This window comes from Lissotriton helveticus, chromosome 6 (genome assembly GCF_964261635.1).
Source record: "Lissotriton helveticus chromosome 6, aLisHel1.1, whole genome shotgun sequence".
NCBI lineage: Eukaryota > Metazoa > Chordata > Amphibia > Caudata > Salamandridae > Lissotriton > Lissotriton helveticus.
In genome coordinates this window covers 1,663,554,416-1,663,574,373 of record NC_136067.1, presented here as the reverse complement: position 1 = coordinate 1,663,574,373, position 19,958 = coordinate 1,663,554,416, and positions in this window count along the sequence as shown.

Sequence of the window (19,958 nt, the reverse complement as noted above, 5' to 3'; positions counted from 1 at the left end):
GAAAACGTAAGTTTGTCCAGATGAGAGACATGAAGAAGAATGATTGACATATAGTTTGAATGGATGGATGCCTGGATCATGGTACTATCTGACTCTTAGATAGCATATATGTATCTAGAGAGAGTAGACTGTCACTGGATGAACTAAGTGTTACTTTGAAGAGCATGTAACACCGCACCCGCACGTCCATTCCAGTGTGGGAAAGGCAAGGAAAAGAAGTTTTAATTTTGTCCAAATACTACCATGAATAGTAGCAGTAGTTTGTATTGCAAGCACAGCATATATCCGGCTATTACGATGGCCACTCACTACCTCTGTTAATAAGTTTAGTAGAACTCGGTCATTCATGTGTGGATGTATCACTGTTCACTCAAGAAAAAGCAAAGCACCTAAAGTCATCCCATATGTAAGCAAATACATACCATGTGCAGTGATAGATAATCCGATTATTTATCTTCTTCATTTTCCTTTTCTAGTATTCATTGGCACTGTATGGTGAAAGTTAAATTAATTAAGCAGTAGCCCTTGTAACAGAGTATTCTCAGTGCCACCCATAATAGAAAAGTAAGAGCATCACCACCTGCATGTACTGGACCGGTACAGTAACGCAAGTCTGTCTCACTCATCATGGCGGGCGTCTGTTTGTCTCGGGTGCAAGTTGACTGCGCTGGCATTATGCCGGCTTGCAGAAGTTAACGTACCAATTTTGCTAAACAAAAGAGTAGAATAAGAATAAGACTGGTGTACTGTCATAGTCGACTCTAATAGAGTGAGTCCATAGTGCTCGTAGAATTGATGTTAGAGCAAGGTTGAAGAAGTGGGAGGTTAGATAGATACTGGCCGCAATAGTTATGTACTGCGCTTGCAAGTTGCTAGTTCTACTGTAACACAACTTTATGCTGAATCATTTTGTGTTAATCTTAAAGAGCATTGGTTACAGGCTATGTCTTTCTTTCTTCATATAGATGCTCCTTCCAAACCAACACGGAAGGAGCTGGCTAAAAGGGCCCGGCAACGAAGGCTGGAGGCGACTATCGCCGAATATCGGCGGCTGGTGGCCCAGGAGGAGGGGGACACGCAGTCGACCACATCATCGACCGGGACAGCTGCATCCTCCTCCGCGCTCCCTGGGTCAGCCAGTCAGCGCAGCAGGTCTCCAGCGGTACGGAGCCGGGGTACCGCAGCCACCCGCCACCGCCGAGCAGCAAAAAAATCAGCTGCCCCCCACAGCAGTACCAAAAAAAGGTAGCACCGCCTTTCACTCAGGGTGTCCTCCCTCGAGCAGGAGCTGTTGAACACCAAAACCCTGCTCGAGACCCTCCGCAAGGAGCATGCCGACCTGGCCCGAAAAGTGAACAGCAGCCAGCAGTAGGAGGAGACTGTCCCTTGGCCCTTTTTTAAAGACTTCTGGGTGGTGGGAATTGGGAGTTGTTTTTTTTGGACTTTTCACGGACATTCGTTGGGGTTAGGGAAGGGGGTGGGTTGGGTCTTGCTGGAGATTATTTATGTTAGGGATATAAATATACTTTAAACTTTATCTTAGCATACGTGTTTTTTACTGCTTTTGAGGCTGGTGGGTGGGGGTTTAACAGTAAGTTTGTTTTCCTGAAACTTAAGTGGCATCTTGATTTAAGTTGTGTAAGTAATTGCCCAACTGTTTTAAAAACTAAGTGCCTCTCACAGAGTAAGTGAATTCAATAGTCCTAGGACTTTACTAGTACTACCGTCAGTCTCTCGTCTCTCCTAATACTCCATTATACTACCTCCCCCCAAACGCTTATCTTACCTGTAATTTGTGTTTGGAAATAGGGCTAGGCACAGGGCTGGCTGCACGGGAAATGGCGATTAAGGTTGGCAATCCTGGGCGGATGAAATGTCATCATTGCGGTGGGACTAGTGGTGTTACATAGAGGCAGTTGCAGCATATGAAAAAGAAGAAAATGAAACCTTGTTTTTCCTTACCGTAGCATTCGAACGGTACGATAGAGAATATAGCAGGTGACAGTACACTAGAACAGTGCCACAATGCAGCCTAACAAATGGTAAAGTACTAAAAGTATAACTACTACTTGCGTTGAATTTCTTTCACATTGGCTACTACTACAAGAAATAGTACTGAAGGTGAAGGACACAGCAGCGTAATCATTTGCCACGTCTAGGAGGACGATGTTCTTGATGATCAATCAAGTTGATGGCGCACATGAAAATCTGCTTTCATTTGCCAATATGTTTAAAGGTCAACAAGGGCGCCCAAACGAGTCAGCGCAGGACCTCGGGGAACATATTTTTGAAAACAACAGTGGTCCCATGCACATGAAATATTCACACAGCAATCAATATAGACACAATGGATACTATATTCGTTATGACATGTCCAGCCGGACAGAGGTCGCAATCTTTTACTTGGTAGAAAAAATGAGAAACAAAATTCCTTCAACAGTTCTTCATAGTGGGGCACAAGCCTGTACCCTAACACATACAAATTGGCATGGTGAAGAAAATCACAAACAGAGCAGGGCTTTTAGGCAAAAAGCTACAGATTCCTGTGGTTGATATTTATAACAGAAATTCCAGTGGCACCATTACAGCTATATAACACATAGTATACGTTTTTTGTATATGGTGTCGACGGCGACGGCGTTTCGATCCCACTATATAATCATGGGGGTCATCATCAGGACACTAATAATGCCTAAAGAATAAAAGCCTCTATAGCCGAGAGCGCCCTACCGAATGAGTCAGGGCAGGGAGGGAGGAATTGGTTAAGTAACCAAGCGGTCCAACAATCTGGAGCCTTGGATGAACGCGTCAGCGATATGCTCGATTGCGTTCCAGGGGGGAAGGGTCCGGGTCAGTCGGAGCGTCAGTCTTCCTGGCAATGCATTGTCTCTGGCCACACATCTCTTTTCCCATGCCAGTACACCAATGGGTCATGATGAACATAGACCCCTGGTGAGTCATTCAGATAGGCCTGCACCATCGACTCAAGGCACTCCAGGGTTCCTCCACTTTGCTTACTTTTTTCTGGGACCTTTCGAGAAGCAAACCCAAGCCAATCCTCTTCTTCACCCAATATTACTGTTGTGTCTGGTGCAGATGATACGGTTGCTGGTGTCGTTAACTGCTGAAAGGGAAAATCACTCACTTCTGCCACAGATGCAGAAGTGGATTTTTTTGACTCCGGATGGCCTGCTGATGCTGATGTACTGCCTTTTCCTTCAATTTCCTGCCGTTCTCTTTCAAACCGAGTGGCTGACACAGCTAGCCAATGTTTGTACTTTGTAACATCTGCGTCTTCAAAAGGAAAGAATACTCTGCCTGCCGCTGCCTTTTTGTACCGTGGATCCAGAATAGTAGCAGAAATGTAATGCTGTTCTGTGTGGATCTTTTCAAGACGTTCATCGCAAAGTAGGCGCTGTAATAACTTCTACGCCAACACAAATGCTTCTTGCTTTCCATCTTTTTGAAACGTAGAAGACACCGCCTTCAGTCGGTGCTCTAGCATGCGCAACAATGGGATAGCTTTTCCCAAATTACAGTCCTCCCTGCTGACTGCACGCGTGAAGACCTCAAAAGGACGAAGCATGTCTGTCAGGCTTTTAACTAGCTCCCATTGCTCCACCTGTATCCTCAGGTCTATCATAGGTGTACCCAGTTTAAAGAAATACTGATCGAATACCGCATACTGCTCATACAGACGCTCAAGCATGTAGAAGGTTGAGTTCCAACGTGTTACCACCTCCTGGATGAGTGCTTTCACTGGCACATTACGTTCATGTTGCAGGCACCTCAGCTGCGTCCGGGCCTTAAAAGAATGGTTGAAATGTGTACACATTCTTCGGCAGGTGGTCAATAACTCGCAGACTGGACTTTCTTCAAGCAAGAATTTTTTAACAACCAGGTTTATACAGTGCGCCAAACACGGCACTCTGAAATAGTTACCCATATCCATGGCCTTAACTACATTGGCGCCATTATCCATGGAAACATACCCAATCATGCATTTTCTTGGGAACAGCCATTGAAAGACCGTTGTGTTAAACTCCTGCAAAATGTTTTCTCCTGTTTGAGTTTTCTCCATGGCAAACATGGCTACTGTTGCATGTTTCCGAGCAGCTTTATAAACTTTGTCCGTGTCAACACCTGCGTTTAGCTTTGCTTTATCCCCTGAAAAAGAGACCCAGTGTGCAGTGATGCACATGTAATCAGTGGCTTGGCAACTGGTCCACATGTCTGTTGTCAGATGTATAGTGTGAACAGCACTCTTCTGCAAAGCTGCCCCAATCGCCTCCAGCACATCTTCATGTAGTGCTGGAACCGCAACTCTGGCAAAATAGAACCGGCTAGGAACCTTCCGTTTAGGGCAGAGCGTTGCCACCATTTCAAGAAAACCCACCCCTTCCACAAAAGAAAAAGGGAGAAGGTCCAGCGCTAGCATTTTAGCCAGCTTAGTGTTATACAGACGCGCCGTTGGGTTGTTGCGTTCAAATGGCGCATCTGAAAACAACATGCTTCTAATGGTGGGCTGGACCATTTTACGGGATGATGATGACTTCTTCGACCCAGTTACGCTCAGTGATGATGATGAACTTTTTCGCATTGGTGTCTCACTCTCTCCCACACTTTTAGTGTGGCTCATATATCTTGCAGGGGGTGTGCTGCTGACAGGGGTACTGGGTGTAACTGAAGAAATGTTTGACGCTTCATCCTCCTCGTCATCATCAGATGAAACATCAACGGATACAATTTGTTGACTTGCAATTCGGGCATCCTTGTTCTCCCTTAGGTGCGCATGCCATTTGACAGTGTGCTGTCTCTCAAGATGACCTCTCTGGGTTCCGGTACCATAGTTGGTACCAAGCTTACCACGACTAACTCGAACCTTACAAATGGTACAAATGGCTATGTTTTCCCTTGTTGGTCTAACACTAATGAAGTCCCAAACTGCGGACTTCAAATGTCTGTGGGGGGCGGAGGAGGCGATACTGGGAATGCTAATGCCAGATGAAGTGGAGGATGTGTGTTGCCGAAATGTACTACGTTGTGCACTTACAGCACCACTAATTGAGAAAATGAAGGTCGAGGTGGATGGAGGTCCCTTCTGGCGAGAAAATATGGAAGCTGTAGGTGGTGGTGTACTAGTTAACTGCATTGGTGGTGGTCCCATTGACACGTCGCCAACATCACGCTCAGCAGCATTTCGGGATAGGGTAATAATGTCTGTTTGCTGCATGCCCGCTGAGGCTGGAATGACGTCTATGATGACTGCGTCGTCGTCGTGAGAGTCTTCATCAGCAGGAGTGTACGCCACTTCTTGTTCAGCATCATCATCACACTCCATAACTATGAGACTTTCGGGGACCTTCCTTTTATGCTTAGCTACCTTTGTCAGATCATGGTGTGCCTCACTCTCAGACAGCACTGGTGGTTCCCAATTTTCATCCATATCATCAGAAGGAAGGGGGCTTGAAGAAGATGTAGACACCATCCTTGATCTTTTCCTTGCTGGGGATCTGGAAGACAATGAATCATCAGGAGGAGTGGCTTCCTTAGATGATACCTCGGCTTGAATGTCGATTTCCTGATGTGCCCCTACTTCGGGAGGAACAACTATTGTGGGCACTTGTGCCGCTCCATGCACCTCTGCTTGCGCCTCTCCTTGCGCCGCCTCTCCTTCCACATGTACTTGGGCTTGTACTTGCACATGTGGTTATTGTTGCGGCTGTGGTTGTTGAACACTCGTCAAGTGAGTTACAACAACCTGTGTTGATTGAGGGATGCTGCTACTTTCTTGCGATGAGCCAACATCACTGGTCGATGGTGATTGAACAACTATACTGGCTGCCTCTGCAGCACTCAAGTGCTTGGACCTAAGTTGGCGTGGTGGTGGTGGCACTGAGCCCAATGGAGCGGAGGTGCTGCTCCCAGCTTGGTCCCCAGCAGACCCCGCTGCTGCTGCAGGCATACTTTTTTTTCCCAAAAAATGTGGCGGTCGGCACACCAGTCTCCTTGTTAAGTGGCGCCACTTGCTTCTTCTGCTCCTTACTGGCAACTTTCTTGCTAGAGGAGCTGCGGGCAACTTTTTTTGGGGCCATCTTCTTCAGATGTCAGAACAGAGGGCCGCAGTTGCACAAGTTGCAGAGTACTCTGTGGCCACATGTGACGTTGTGCTGCACACACCGCAGCAGGACTTCTTCCTGGCACTGATGAGCAACGATGATGCTGATGATTCGTCTTTCTGCACCTAAAAGCATACGAAGCCAGAGGGACATCAGTTAAATAAATGTTGCATATGTAGCGCTTCAATTAATAGTTTGCAAGTAAGCATTTTTATTATACCCACCACCCAAAATGGAAAGACCAATAATATGCACCACTGACAGAGTACCCCTGGGCATAATGGATGAAAGCATGGCAGACTGGGTGCAGGCCTATGGCACAACAAAGCACACTGCCTGGCTTCAAAATGGCCCCTTAACCCCCACCACATGGCCAGGCCCTGCCTGTACCAGTCCTCAAAATGGCCCCCACCCACATGGCCATGCCCCATCAACACCCCAAAAAATCGAAAAACACACAAAAATCATCACAATCCAATGCCATCCATGCCCTCGATGATGTTCACATTCAAGACACCCCACAGAAAGACTAGGCCCATGCACCACTGAGTAACCCTGGGCATAATGGATGAAAGCAAGGCACATTGGATTCAGGCCTATGGCACAAAGCACACTGCCTGGCTTCAAAATGGCCCCTTAACCCCTACTACATGGCCAGGCCCTGCCTGTACCAGTCCTCAAAATGGCCCCCACCCACATGGCCATGCCCCATCAACACCCCAAAAAATCAATAAACACACAAAAATCACCACAATCCAATGCCATCCATGCCCTCAATGATGTTTACATTCAAGACACCCCACAGAAAGACTAGGCCCATGCACCACTGAGTAACCCTGGGCATAATGGATGAAAGCAAGGCACATTGGATGCAGGCCTATGGCACAAAGCACACTGCCTGGCTTCAAAATGGCCCCTTAACGCCCACCACATGGCCAGGCCCTGCCTGTACCAGTCCTCAAAATGGCCCCCACCCACATGGCCATGCCCCATCAACACCCCAAAAAATCGAAAAACACACAAAAATCACCACAATCCAATGCCATCCATGCCCTCCATGATGTTTACATTAAACAGACCCCTCAGAAAGACTCAGTCCATGCACCACTGAGTACCCCTCGGCAAAAGGCCCCAACAACAGCCACAAAAATCGAAAAACACAAAAATCACCACAATCCAATGCCATCCATGCCCTCCATGATGTTTACATTAAAGAGACCCCACAGAAAGACTCAGTCCATGCACCACTGAGTACCCCTGGGCAAAAGGCCCCAACAACAGCCAAAAAATCGAAAAACACAAAAAAATCACCACAATCCAATCCCATCCATGCCCTCCATGATGTTTACGTTAAAGAGACCCAAATCAAAGTGACCAGGACATGAACAAAGCACTGGGAGGAGCCTGCTGGACAGGAAGAGGAAGTTGGAGACTGTGGGGCACTTCCTTCCTCCCACCCCCCGAAATGGACTCCTTGCAAAACAAAGTGCAGGCAAATGGTAACCTGAGGAGTTATTCTGATAAAAATCATCATTTTCAGAAGGTTTATGCTGCCTGCTGGTGGATTTCTTGTGCAGAATTGCAAATTTTGCAATTTCGCGAGTGCGAGATTGTTGCTGCCTGCCGCATCTACGTGTTCGCAATTGTTTACTCTCGCGATGCGTGATCACGGGCCTTTATGACGTACTCGCATTGACAAACTCTCGCTGTGCAAGGTGGCGGGCCGCCATGACGTAATCGCGGTTGACAAACTCCCGCGGGATCACGCAGAAAAATCCAAAATGGCGCGGCACACGCAAACATGGAGAAGAACAACTCTTCAAACGCTGAATGACGGTAAGTGAACGCCGCGCGCCGCAATATTGTATTTGTCAAGAGCGACCAAGCACAAAAATCTGCTGCGTGCGAATTTTCGGGAAATTCACGAGAATTCGCGGATTGCGAATTTGCCGAAAATCCACAAATTCCGCGAGCGGAACGGATTTTACGCCCATGCCTAATAAAAAGCCACATCATCTATAATCGGGCCATAAGAGTTCAGGATGACTATCTCTTGCCTAGCTAGTATGCCCTGGATCAGTATGTACCTGACCTCCATGTCAGCTTCCATATATTTCAGTGCAAATGGAACCCCGGGCTATCCAAATAGATACTCCCCTTGAGAAAGATGAATAAGTGGCACAATAGGTCTGTCCTCTCGATTTTTACGCTAGTTTTGCTGCTTCATCATCTCTCAAATGCTTCTCCTGAAGACATGCCATGATAGTTTTCAGTCTTTTGAGGAACGACAGTACCAAGCCCTCTTACATTCCAAGTAGTTATCTGGTATTTACTAAAGACCTCCATTATGTTCATTAGTGTGGTTTTTCAACCCCGCACAATCCCGCGCAGTAAAATGGCTATGTTCCTTCAAGAACACACCATAAACCATGCAAATATAACCATTTAACTTTAAACTCACTGTTCCCCCCTCCCACAAATGATCATAGTAACAACATCCGCCTACGGAAGTCCACCCTCTGTTGCATGAAGACTGTCACAACTTCCCTGCTGATCCAACGTGAACCAGCTAAAACAAGGCAAATTCCTCTAACCATGCTCTCTTCCCCCCGTGTCAACCATAGATCCCCCATACAAGCTTATTCTTTTGCACGGGAACCTTTGTCTGGGAAGCTCACCCCTATACTACATAGCACAAGTGGGCCGGTTCCTGACCCCTTATTCATTATCATTATCATTACAGTGCAAATGTAACAAGCTTATCTATCAACTGCACAGTGTCTCAACTTCTAATGTACCCCCTCCCTGGTTTACCAGTTCTTCAACTGTGCCATTCATTGTCCCCTTCTAATCCCTCTTCACCTCCCTCCTCATTCATAACCATATCAGGAATCATTCCACATGTAGGGCATGGTGCCCTCAACGCAGGGTCCCCTCCTGACGCCGCCATTGCGTCCGTCCCCAGGGATCCTGACCCAGAAAGCTGCATTGTCCCTTCCTCCGCAATACGAATCCTTTCAGGAGTTCCTTGGGAACAGGCCCACTGCTCCAGGCCAACAGCTTTCTTCACAGGAGGTCTCCAAGAGTGTCCGCATGTTCCTCAGCCACAGGGGCCCCCGGCCTGGCTCCCCCATGTCTCAGATCTCCAGCCATTCCCACACCTCCTCTGGTTGTTCAAAGAAGTATCCTTTTCCTTTTACTGTACCTTTAATGTGGCAGGGTATAGTAGTATGTACTTGAGTCCCATTACCCTGAATTTCTAATTAACTGACAAGAAGGACTTTCGTTGCTCCTGGACCAGTTTTGTGTAATGTGGATCCAGTCTTCAAGGAACCGTTCAACAGACACTGCTTTTGCCTGTTCTGGAAAACCCAACACCCTGATGTTGCTTTGGCGAGAGCGGCCTTCCGCGTCCTCTGCACTCCTACCCAGCTTTGCCACTGTGGTAGACATTGGGGATACCTGTAATTTCAGTGTGGTGATCTCTCCCTGGAGCACATCGATGTTAGATTCCGCAGTCACTACCTTGTCAAAGTCTTTACGCAAGTCAGCTCTTAGGAGGATCACATCAATGGAGACTGTTTCTATCTGATGCTCTTGTGCTGATCGGGATCCATGTATGGCCACCAGGATCTCAGCCCTGGATGGCTCCGAAGCCGGGGGCCCCTCTGAGTCCACCTCCTCTATCGGGCTCATCTGCCTTGTCAGTCTATGTGGGGGCTGTTTGGGGGTGGTATACTGAGTAATACTATTGGTGACCGGGGACGAAGCTGCTCTGTACTTGCCCATATTGAAATTTCTTCTGCTGCTCAGGGAGGTCCCCCAGGTGGCACAGTTGTGGGAGCTTTTCCTTTAAATGTACCCACAGATTAACCCACCCGGCTACATATGTCCACCCTCAAGTGTTTCTCCAAGACGCACACTGTTGCTTTCTGGGGATATACTGCTGCTTTACTCACTGCATAGTCTGGTCTTCTTGAACTTATCAATGGCCAAGGGTCCACGCTGTTTGTTTTTATTTCAGTTCCAGCCTTCTTCCTTGTTATTCTGTATTCTTCTTCTTTTGTTTTTTTATTGCATTTTCCTCGATCCTTTATGAGTTTCTTTAATTATTTAAGTCCCTTGTGCTTCTTTCTTTATTATAATTTCTCTCTTTCCTTTTGAATTATCTGTCTTCTACCCCTTCCTGGGGTGGGTGCAGCAGTTCCTCAATGCCCCCAGTGCCCCCAACCTCATTTACTTTGTTTTCCCTGCTGCTCACGGATCTTCGCTCCGGACCAGCTCCACTCACCAGCAGGGCAGTAGCCTCCCTCAGAGGCCTCACTTGCTGCGTCTACCTAGCGAACCCAGCCGCCAATGAAGGCACTCACGCAGTCGCCTTTCTTCCCCTCCGTACTGCGGTCCCGGGCTCATTGGCTCGCCTTGGTGTAGGTCCTGGGCAGAGCTGCTCTCTTTCCCGTCTCTAGCTCCTGCTGGCTGGGACAGCTTCACCCTGGGCCTTTGGATTAGGCAGGCACAACTGACGTCCCAACAGGAGCAATCCTTGGGTCTGTCATTCTTTTCCGCACGTCCGCAATCTCAGTAGGGACCAGGCCACACCCCCAGCCTCCTTGAGCCGGATCATCGTTGCTGGCCCACCTTACTCGAGCGATTTGAACCCTCCCTTCTCTAGCTGATGTTGGCCCACCGCTGACTGCTCTCCGTAGTGTCCTCGATTCAGTCGTGCTTCGTCCAAGCGTGCGGCTTGTGAAAGCTCTAGTTCCTTGTCACAATGAGTCACAGGCCTCCAAATCACAGCGCTTCCAGAGCAAGCCACTGGCCCCAAATATTCCTGGCTCCAAAAAACCCACGTACTAGGGTCATCCAGGTCCCTTGTTTCATTGCTTTACTGCTACTCTATTGTGTAACTCAGGATCACTTTCTGGGATAGGATTTTGCAGGATTTCGGGGTCCCCTGAGACCCGGTCAGGAGAGAGCTCGGGAACTCACGTCTTCTAGGCCATGTTGCCAGGCCACACCCCTGGTCTTGTGATTTTTGACTTATCTACAGGTACTTTGTGTAGAATCATGCATCTATAGTTTTATATGGACCCAGTTTCTTGAAACCTTTGAAAAGTCATATTCTTATCACGTGTAAGTTGGATTTTTTTCGTTTTGGTCTTGTTGAGTTTAGATAAATATACAGTATTTGTCTAAACTGGTATGATGTCCATTTGTGGTGTTATCACTGTATTACTGTGCATTTTGAGGCATATTCTCAAGAATGTGTGATAACCATCGCAAAAGTAACTTAATGCAACTTCCAACATCGCAGTCTTTCGTGGGAAAATTACGCTGTGGTAATGAAGCATTCTCAACACAGTGGTACCCTGCAATAGTCTCCAGAAAAAGTGTCAACGGACCACGTTAAAATCAATGCCGCGCCGTAGAAATGCGAAACGCAATAAATCTTGCGATGAGGCCAATCGAAGTACAAAAAGCACTGAAAACCAGTGACCAGCCTGCAAATCCCAAGCGTCTGGCGGAAAATGCATCACCATAAAAGCAGAGTAAATAAAACAAATGACGATTTTCCAAATCAGATAGGCATTTCCCCACAAACAGCCACAATGTACATTGACATGCATTCAGTATGTAACCTGCGACAATGCGGAAACAAACATGCTACACACTGTGAAACCACATCTCCCCCTCACATTGCAGTGAGACAAAGAAAAGCCCCTGCACACCAACGTGCAATATCCATGATCAAACAAGAATGAAAGCATGGACTAATGTAGGGGCAGTGACTCCCCCTTACGTACATGTTGCCCATGTCATGGGACTTGAGTCACAGGGTGCATCCCTGCATCATGGCAGCACATATCAGAGCACAAAAGAATCCCTTTTGTCACTTGTAGGCCACAAATGACAGCCAAAATGGAATTAATTGGGACACATGTGAAACGCCAAAGAGTGGGATACCGTAACAACTGTGACAGGGAGAACTGCCAGTTCGAAAACGTGACACCATAAACAGCTTCACTGCACAGAGGTGACACACCCACCATCCATTAACAAATTCCTCAATTGACAGCACAACGTGTCACACTCACACTTGTCTGATTGAAATGCCTGTACAGATGAGTGACATGCATGCAGGGAATGTGTATCGGAATGCTTTTATTAGCACCTGCAGTGCCTGTGGTCAGTCAACGTACTGTGCCATTACTGCTAAGGACCCACACAATGTGACGTCAACCAGAGAAGAAATTGTCAATGATGTAGTCCCTATGGGCTATTCCTGTTGCAGCTGCAGTGGGGGGTGGTCCACCTGCCTCATCTTCATCATCATCATCTGGTGCATCTGGCACTCGTATCCATGGGGCTTTGCTGCATACACATATGTTGTGGAACACACAACAGACAACGATTATCTAGCACACGAGGTCTGGGCTGTACAGGAGCTTACCACCTGTGATGTCCAGGCACCTGAAACATGACTTCAACACGCCAAATGTGTGCTCCACGATGCCCCTGGTGCATTTGTGGACCACATTGTACTGCCTCTGGACCTGTGTGTTTGGGGCTCGGAGGGGTGTCATTATCCAAGCGCAGAGTGCATAGTTTTGGTCACCTGAATCAGTGCAGAGAGACATGAGTCGCGACTACATACTGCATGATGTGTTGGCAGGCTCACTAGTTCATTGATGTGTGATATGTGTGACATAGTGATTCCTATATGACATGTACTGCATGTTGCAAATGAGCTGCATCACTGTGTACTACGTAGCCTCACTGCTGCACTTTCCCCCGAGCACATTCACTGGTGTGTGCAGCGCGATTACATCACATGCACCCCTACGGCACACCATTGACATGCCTCTATGTGCATGTCTACAAGCCTGAGTACGACACAGTGATGATGCGGTGAAGAATGTGGCTGGCCATGTGTGTGTAGGTCCATTGCAACGACAAGGCTGACAAAGATGTAGAGCACCTGCCTGGCTGAACTCGATATGCAGTTGAGGGTAAATCTTTGGCTAATGCTGTACTAATATCAACACACTCAACAGTTGGCATGTGTGATCCCTGACCCCGAGCAGGCATGCCCTCCCCATGTACCCCTTCGGCCAACCACGCACACCGGGGACATGCCACATAGCAACATTGTCGATTGCATGATGGGTGGCCCAGATACTACAACAGAGACACACGCATCAGCCATATCCTTGGCAAGGCCCACACAGAACCACACCCAGATCCACGTGTAGAGGAACCACACCCCTACGCAGTACTGTCGTGTGCCTGTCCACCCCGCTTATGCTCACATGAAGATACAATTTGGTTACATGTCCCAGGTCTATACCACTGCCTGCGGTGACATGGGTGTGCACGTTGTACACAGCACAATGTAATGTGGAATGACCCCAGTCCCACATGCATACGTAATGACCACACAAACACACTGAGTGAGTTTGTGGGACTGGCTACGGGCATGTGCACCGGGCCCCTTCATCGCCAGGGTCACATCTCCAGTGACGCCAGTGCTGGATGGGTGTTGGGTAGTGTAAGCCACCACTCAGGGTTTGGTTGGTGCTGGCAAAAACCACAACGGTGAGCAGACAATCAGCAGTACAAGGTATGGACATCATGGGTCCCTGACTTAAGCAGCACAGAGTTTGTGGCCCCGGATGCACAGTGGGCAGCACAGGCACACCCCCACGGGACGGTCACTTGCGGTGCACTGAGGTAGGGCCATGCTAGGTGAGTGTGTACTTGTCAATGTCCAATGGGAATGTCACTGAGGGTTGCGGGGGACAGTGGAAGGTGTCCCTCCAGGGGATGATGCAGAGGGCAGAAGCGAGCAGGAACAGGCAAATGGCGTAGTTGAATGCTACAGTCTCCACTTTTCCGCCGTGTCAGTATCATGTAGAGGAAGACAACCTCCAGCCCATGGGCCCAGATGCCACCCACGTACAAGCAGAGATCGACCATGAATTTCAGGGCACGCACTCAGGGGCAACAGAGCTGGAAGGGGATGCAGTCTGAGATGAGGCTTGTACAATGACATGGACTCTGCCATGTAGAGAGCAAGATTCAGTTCAAAATGTGTGACCTACTCCACCGCAGTGTGTGCCAGAGCCAGCGGTCATCAGGGGCTCACAGCAACATGTGGTAGTTATGCGCTGCACAGAGTCAGTGGCACCAGTGCAGTTGTTGGTAGTGTCCCATCACCTCCATAAAGGTGAGCCTTTTCTCCTCTGGACTGAAGCACGTCTTCCTCTTACTCCACTCCTTGCGTACCATGACATGTACACTGCCATGAAGAAATCAAGACTCAGTTCCAAAAAATGCAACCTAGTTGGCCATAGTGTCGGACGGAGGCTGCGGTCAGCGCAGGTTAACTGATGTCCAGCCATCTCCTCAAGGATCTCTAACACACAACATTGGAATGGCATGTGTATTAGATTTGTGGCTGACAGAGGTAGTGGCACCAGAGCTGGGCGGGTATGCAGCCGGCGACAATGCAGTGTCCTGCCTGTGACGGACTGCCTTGGATTGGTTTGTGGCCTTCAGGACCGCAGTGTAGGCCGAAGGCCGCAGTCAGCAAGTGCCCACAAATGTACTCTGCCATGGTGTTATCAAGACTCAGTTCTAAATGTGTGTCCTACTTGTCCACTGTGTATGCCAGTGGAGTACATCAACGAGAATGGAGTTCAGCGGGCCTGTGTCACGGAGGCTGTGATAGTCCGAGGAGGCTGCCAAGTTCGTGGGCCTCGAGCTTGGAGCTTGCACCGTCACGTGGTGGGCCCTATTCAACACACGCCGGTGTCAGCAGTTTGGCATTGAGGCCTGGGTGCGCAGGGGCAGGCAAGACTGGTTTGTGGACCAGTGGCCTGGGGTGCAGCATTCCCACAGGATCGCAGGCAACACCGCTCATGGCGATGGAGTCGGCCTTGTGGCGAGGTGAGTGGCGCTGCCCTGGCAGAGACGTTGGGCATTTTGAAGATGACCATGCCCAGAGTTACGTGCCTTTTATTCACACCCTTTAGCTGGCCTGGCTCCGAGCTGCATGATCAGTAGCTCCATGGCATCTGTTGTTCTTCAGGTGTGGCTCGGGGCTGGGCTCTCTTTTCTGGTGTTGGCTGCCGTCCAACTTTACACCAGGTCAGGGCAGGTGTTAATTTCCTACTGCTAACGTGCCTTATCACATGTTTTGTGGTCTTTTCGCTGATCTAGCTGGTCGTTGAGAATGTTGCGGAGTGGTGTTGTCACAGCTTTTTGCACGGGAACGCCTACTCTGCATCTCATTAGCGATTGTTGTGGGGGTCATCTGTGATGATGTTTTTTGCGGCTGCTATCACAGGTAAACTGGTGCTATGTGCTCTCAGCCACCAGCTTGTGAAAGGGGTGATACATTTAGTGAGACTTTGGCTGCGATAAAGTGCCGTTAACTCTGCAATAACTCCTTGAGAATATGCCCCCTTGAGTACAAATACTTTACACATTGCCTTTGGGATAAGTCTATATCATCAAGTAGGAGAATGGACACTAGTGACTACGAAACCGTAGGTTCGTTGGAAACACCCTCATAAACGCTATGTCTATAGTGCGGTGTATATTGGTTCTCCGCCCCACATACGCGTTATGGCATTATCATTGGGTGTCCAAATTAGTGTGGTATGCCAGCCTCAACCAGAGGCAACCTCTGGTTTAAGTAGTAGTGTCCAAAGATGAAGGGTGGCACCTCCCAAAAAATAAGGTGAGAGGTATTGGCCAATTATAGTTAAAACACAAAACTTTTAGGAGGCGTTCCTGCGCAGGAACGCCCTCCCCTGCGCCGGAACGCCTCCTGATGGCGCAGGGCTTTACAACGTGACGCATCTCTCAGATGCGTCATGTTGTTAATACCCAGCAGCATGGTGCATCTTTTGTGCTGCCGCTGCGTCACAAAAGGTCTCCGTAGAGGGTGGCAGTGGTGAACCAGAGGGTGGCAGTGATGAACCAGAGGGTGACAGTGATGAACCAGAGGGTGGCAGGGGTGAACCAGAGGGTGACAGTACTGAACCAGAGGGTGGCAGTGCTGAACCAGAGGGTGGCAGGGGTGAACCAGAGGGTGGCTGTGATGAACCAGAGGGTGGCAGTCGTGAACCAGAGGGTGGCAGTGGTGAACTGGAGGGTGACAGTGCTGTACTAGAGGGTGGCAGGGGTGAACCAGAGGGTGCTGTGATGAACCAGAGGGTGGCAGTGGTGAACCAGAGGGTGGCAGGGGTGAACCAGAGGGTGGCAATGGTGAACCAGAGGGTGGCAGTGCTGAACCAGAGGGTGACAGTGGTTAACCAGAGGGTGGCAGTGGTGAACCAGAGGTGCTGTGATGAACCAGAGGGTGGCAGTCGTGAACCAGAGGGTGGCAGTGGTGAACCAGAGGGTGACAGTGCTGTACCAGAAGGTGGCAGGGGTGAACCAGAGGTGCTGTGATGAACCAGAGGGTGGCAGTCGTGAACCAGAGGGTGGCAGTGGTGAACCAGAGGGTGACAGTGCTGTACCAGAGGGTGGCAGGGGTGAACCAGAGGGTGCTGTGATGATCTCGAGGGTGGCAGTGGTGAACCAGAGAGTGGCAGGGGTGAACCAGAGGGTGGCAGTGGTGAACCAGAGGGTGGCAGTGCTGAACCAGAGGGTGACAGTGGTTAACCAGAGGGTGGCAGTGGTGAACCAGAGGTGCTGTGATGAATTAGAGGGTGGCAGTCGTGAACCAGAGGGTGGTAGTGGTGAACCAGAGGGTGACAGTGCTGAAGCAGAGGGTGGCAGGGGTGAAGCAGAGAGTGGCAGTGCTGAACCAGAGGGTGGCAGTGGTGAACCAGAGGGTGGGAGGGGTGAACCAGAGGGTGGCAGGGGTGAACCAGAGGGTGGCAGTGGTGAACCAGAGGGTGGCAGTGATGAACCAGAGGGTGGCAGTGGTAAACCAGAGGGTGCTGTGCCCATACACGACCGCATGGGTAACTTCGCCATGCAAGCGGCCCGCGAACACGCAAAAAGCCCCGCGAACACGCAAAAAAACCACAACCCGCAAATTTGCACAAATTCGCGGATTTTGCAGATTACAAATTCGATTTCACGCGAATTCGCGGAACGCGAATTCGCAAATTTTGCCCATACTTATTCACTGATTGGACTAGGACTGGAAATCCAATGAGGATGCCTTTGCACAATTAATGTCACTTCTCCCTCACATTACCTTGGTGTGGTCAAATCAACACTGTCCACAGATTGACAAAGCCAGGAAACATGTTAATAATACTGTTTCTGCATTCCTTAGAGACTATATGATATGGGGTCCATCTACCACAACAACTTGCGTTTTAACACGCATGAAATTTATAGAAGTGATGGAGTTCACTTCCCAGATGAAGGCAACAGGATGTTTCTCGTCAACTTTAAACTCTGCATCCTGTTTAGTGCATAGCTGTCACAAACACCATAACAGCTTTTCTCAGAGCCATCCTATTTCCCAAAATGTTGTCTTTTTTAATATCTTTTTTCAATTTTTTTAAATATTCATGAATGCATCGCGAATTAACGAAACTAAAGCAGGCATTTAATAGACACTAGTATGTTCCTAATTCATAACTATGTAAGTGATTCTGTGCATCACACAGGGTAAATAACTCTATAAAAACATGCATGAGTCTCTGAGTGTGTCTGTGAGTGTGTGTATGGGTGTTTGAGTCGGTCTGTTAGTGTGTGCATAACTGAGAAGGTCTATCAGAGGGTGTTTTGAGTGTCTGAGTAGGTCTGTGAGTATTTGTGGGTGTCTGGGTGAAAATGTGAGTGGGTGCCTGAATCTCTGAGTAGGTCTGTGAGTGGGTACATGAGTGTCTAAGTCAATCTTTGAGTGGGTGCATGAGTCTCTGAATGGGTTTGTGAGTGGATGCATGAGAGTCTCATTAAGTGAGAGAGCTGGTGCATGAGTATCTGACAAAGTGTATGACTAGGTGCAACAAGTGTCACACTGGGACTCTGAGTAAGTGGGTCAGCATCTAGGTGGGCCTGTGAGTGGATGTTTAAGTCTCTGAGGGGGTCTGTGAGTAGATGTGTGAGTTCCTGAGTGGGTCTGTTCTTGGGTACGTGAGTGTCTGAGTGGGTCTCTGAGTGAGTGTGTATGATTTTGAGTAGGTCTGTGAAAGGGTGCATATGTCTTTGAGTAGGTCTGTGACAGGGTGCATGTGACTTTGATTAGGTCTTTGAGTGGGTGCATGAGACTATAAATTGGTCAGTATATATATATGTATATATATATATATATAGTAGAGCAAATTGCGCAAGCGCTTCGGGAGGGCTCACAGCTTCATCCGACCCTCCGGTCTGTGTTTGGCTCCTCTGTATTGTTCACAGGTTCCCTTGGATTAAAAATTAGGTCCGACGCGTTTCGGGGCCACAAACGCCCCTTCCTCATGGACTGTGCGCAGTTCAACACCCTATACTCTTCACGCTAGTCAAACGCTTTTTAGTTTAACAGCTGGCGTCGTCCTCCCTGAGTGGGTGGAGTTTGTCAACACCGGGACTCATGGTTGTCGTAGTCCTGTGAAGTGAAATTGCATAAAGACCTTAAGTAGGTTGGCATGTCTGCACTTTTATTAATGTCATTATAATCCTTAAGTAGGATTGGAGGGAAGCTGCGGGCATTACGTTTTATTCAAATGGATGTTGCGCTGGCAGGCGAGTGTGTTTGACCTCGCCTCAGTTTCTTAGGACAGGATACATCAGAGTGGAGCTCCTCACCGCGACCAAGGCTGGCCGCCTGAATATAGTAGAGCAAATTGCGCAAGCTCTTCGGGAGGGCTCACCGCTTCATCCGACCCTCCGGTCTGTGTTTGGCTCCTCTGTAATGTTCACAGGTTCCCTTGGATTAAAAATTAGGTCCGACGCGTTTCGGGGCCACAAACGCCCCTTCCTCATGGACTGTGCGCAGTTCAACACCATATACTCATATGGGTTGGAGTGAGGCCTCCCGAAGCGCTTGCGCAATTTGCTCTACTATATTCAGGCGGCCAGCCTCAGTCGCGGTGAGGAGCTCCACTCTGATGGCGGAACACGTATCCTGTCCTAAGAGACTGAGGCGAGGTCAAACACACTCGCCTGCCAACGCAACATCCATTTGAATAAAACATAATGCCCGCAGCTTCCCTCCCATCCTACTTAAGGATTGTAATGACATTAATAAAAGTGCAGACACGCCAACCTACTTAAGGTCTTTATGCAATTTCACTTCACAGGACTACGACAACCATGAGTCCCGGTGTTGCCAAACTCCACCCACTCAGGGAGGACGACGCCAGCTGTTAAACTAAAAAGCGTTTGACTAGCGTGAAGAGTATATGGTGTTGAACTGCGCACAGTCCATGAGGAAGGGGCGTTTGTGGCCCCGAAACGCGTCAGACCTAATTTTTAATCCAAGGGAACCTGTGAACAATACAGAGGAGCCAAACACAGACCGGAGGGTCGGATGAAGCGGTGAGCCCTCCCGAAGCGCTTGTGCAATTTGCTATACTATATTCAGGCGGCCAGCCTTGGTCGCGGTAAGGAGCTCCACTCTGATGGCGGAACACGTATCCTGTCCTAAGAGACTGAGACGAGGTCAAACACACTCGCCTGCCCGCGCAACATCCATTTGAATAAAACGTAATGCCCGCAGCTTCCCTCCCATCCTACTTAAGGATTGTAATGACATTAATAAAAATGCAGACACGCCAACCTACTTAAGGTCTTTATGCAATGTCACTTCACAGGACTACGACAACCATGAGTCCCGGTGTTGCCAAACTCCACCCACTCAGGGAGGACGACGCCAGCTGTTAA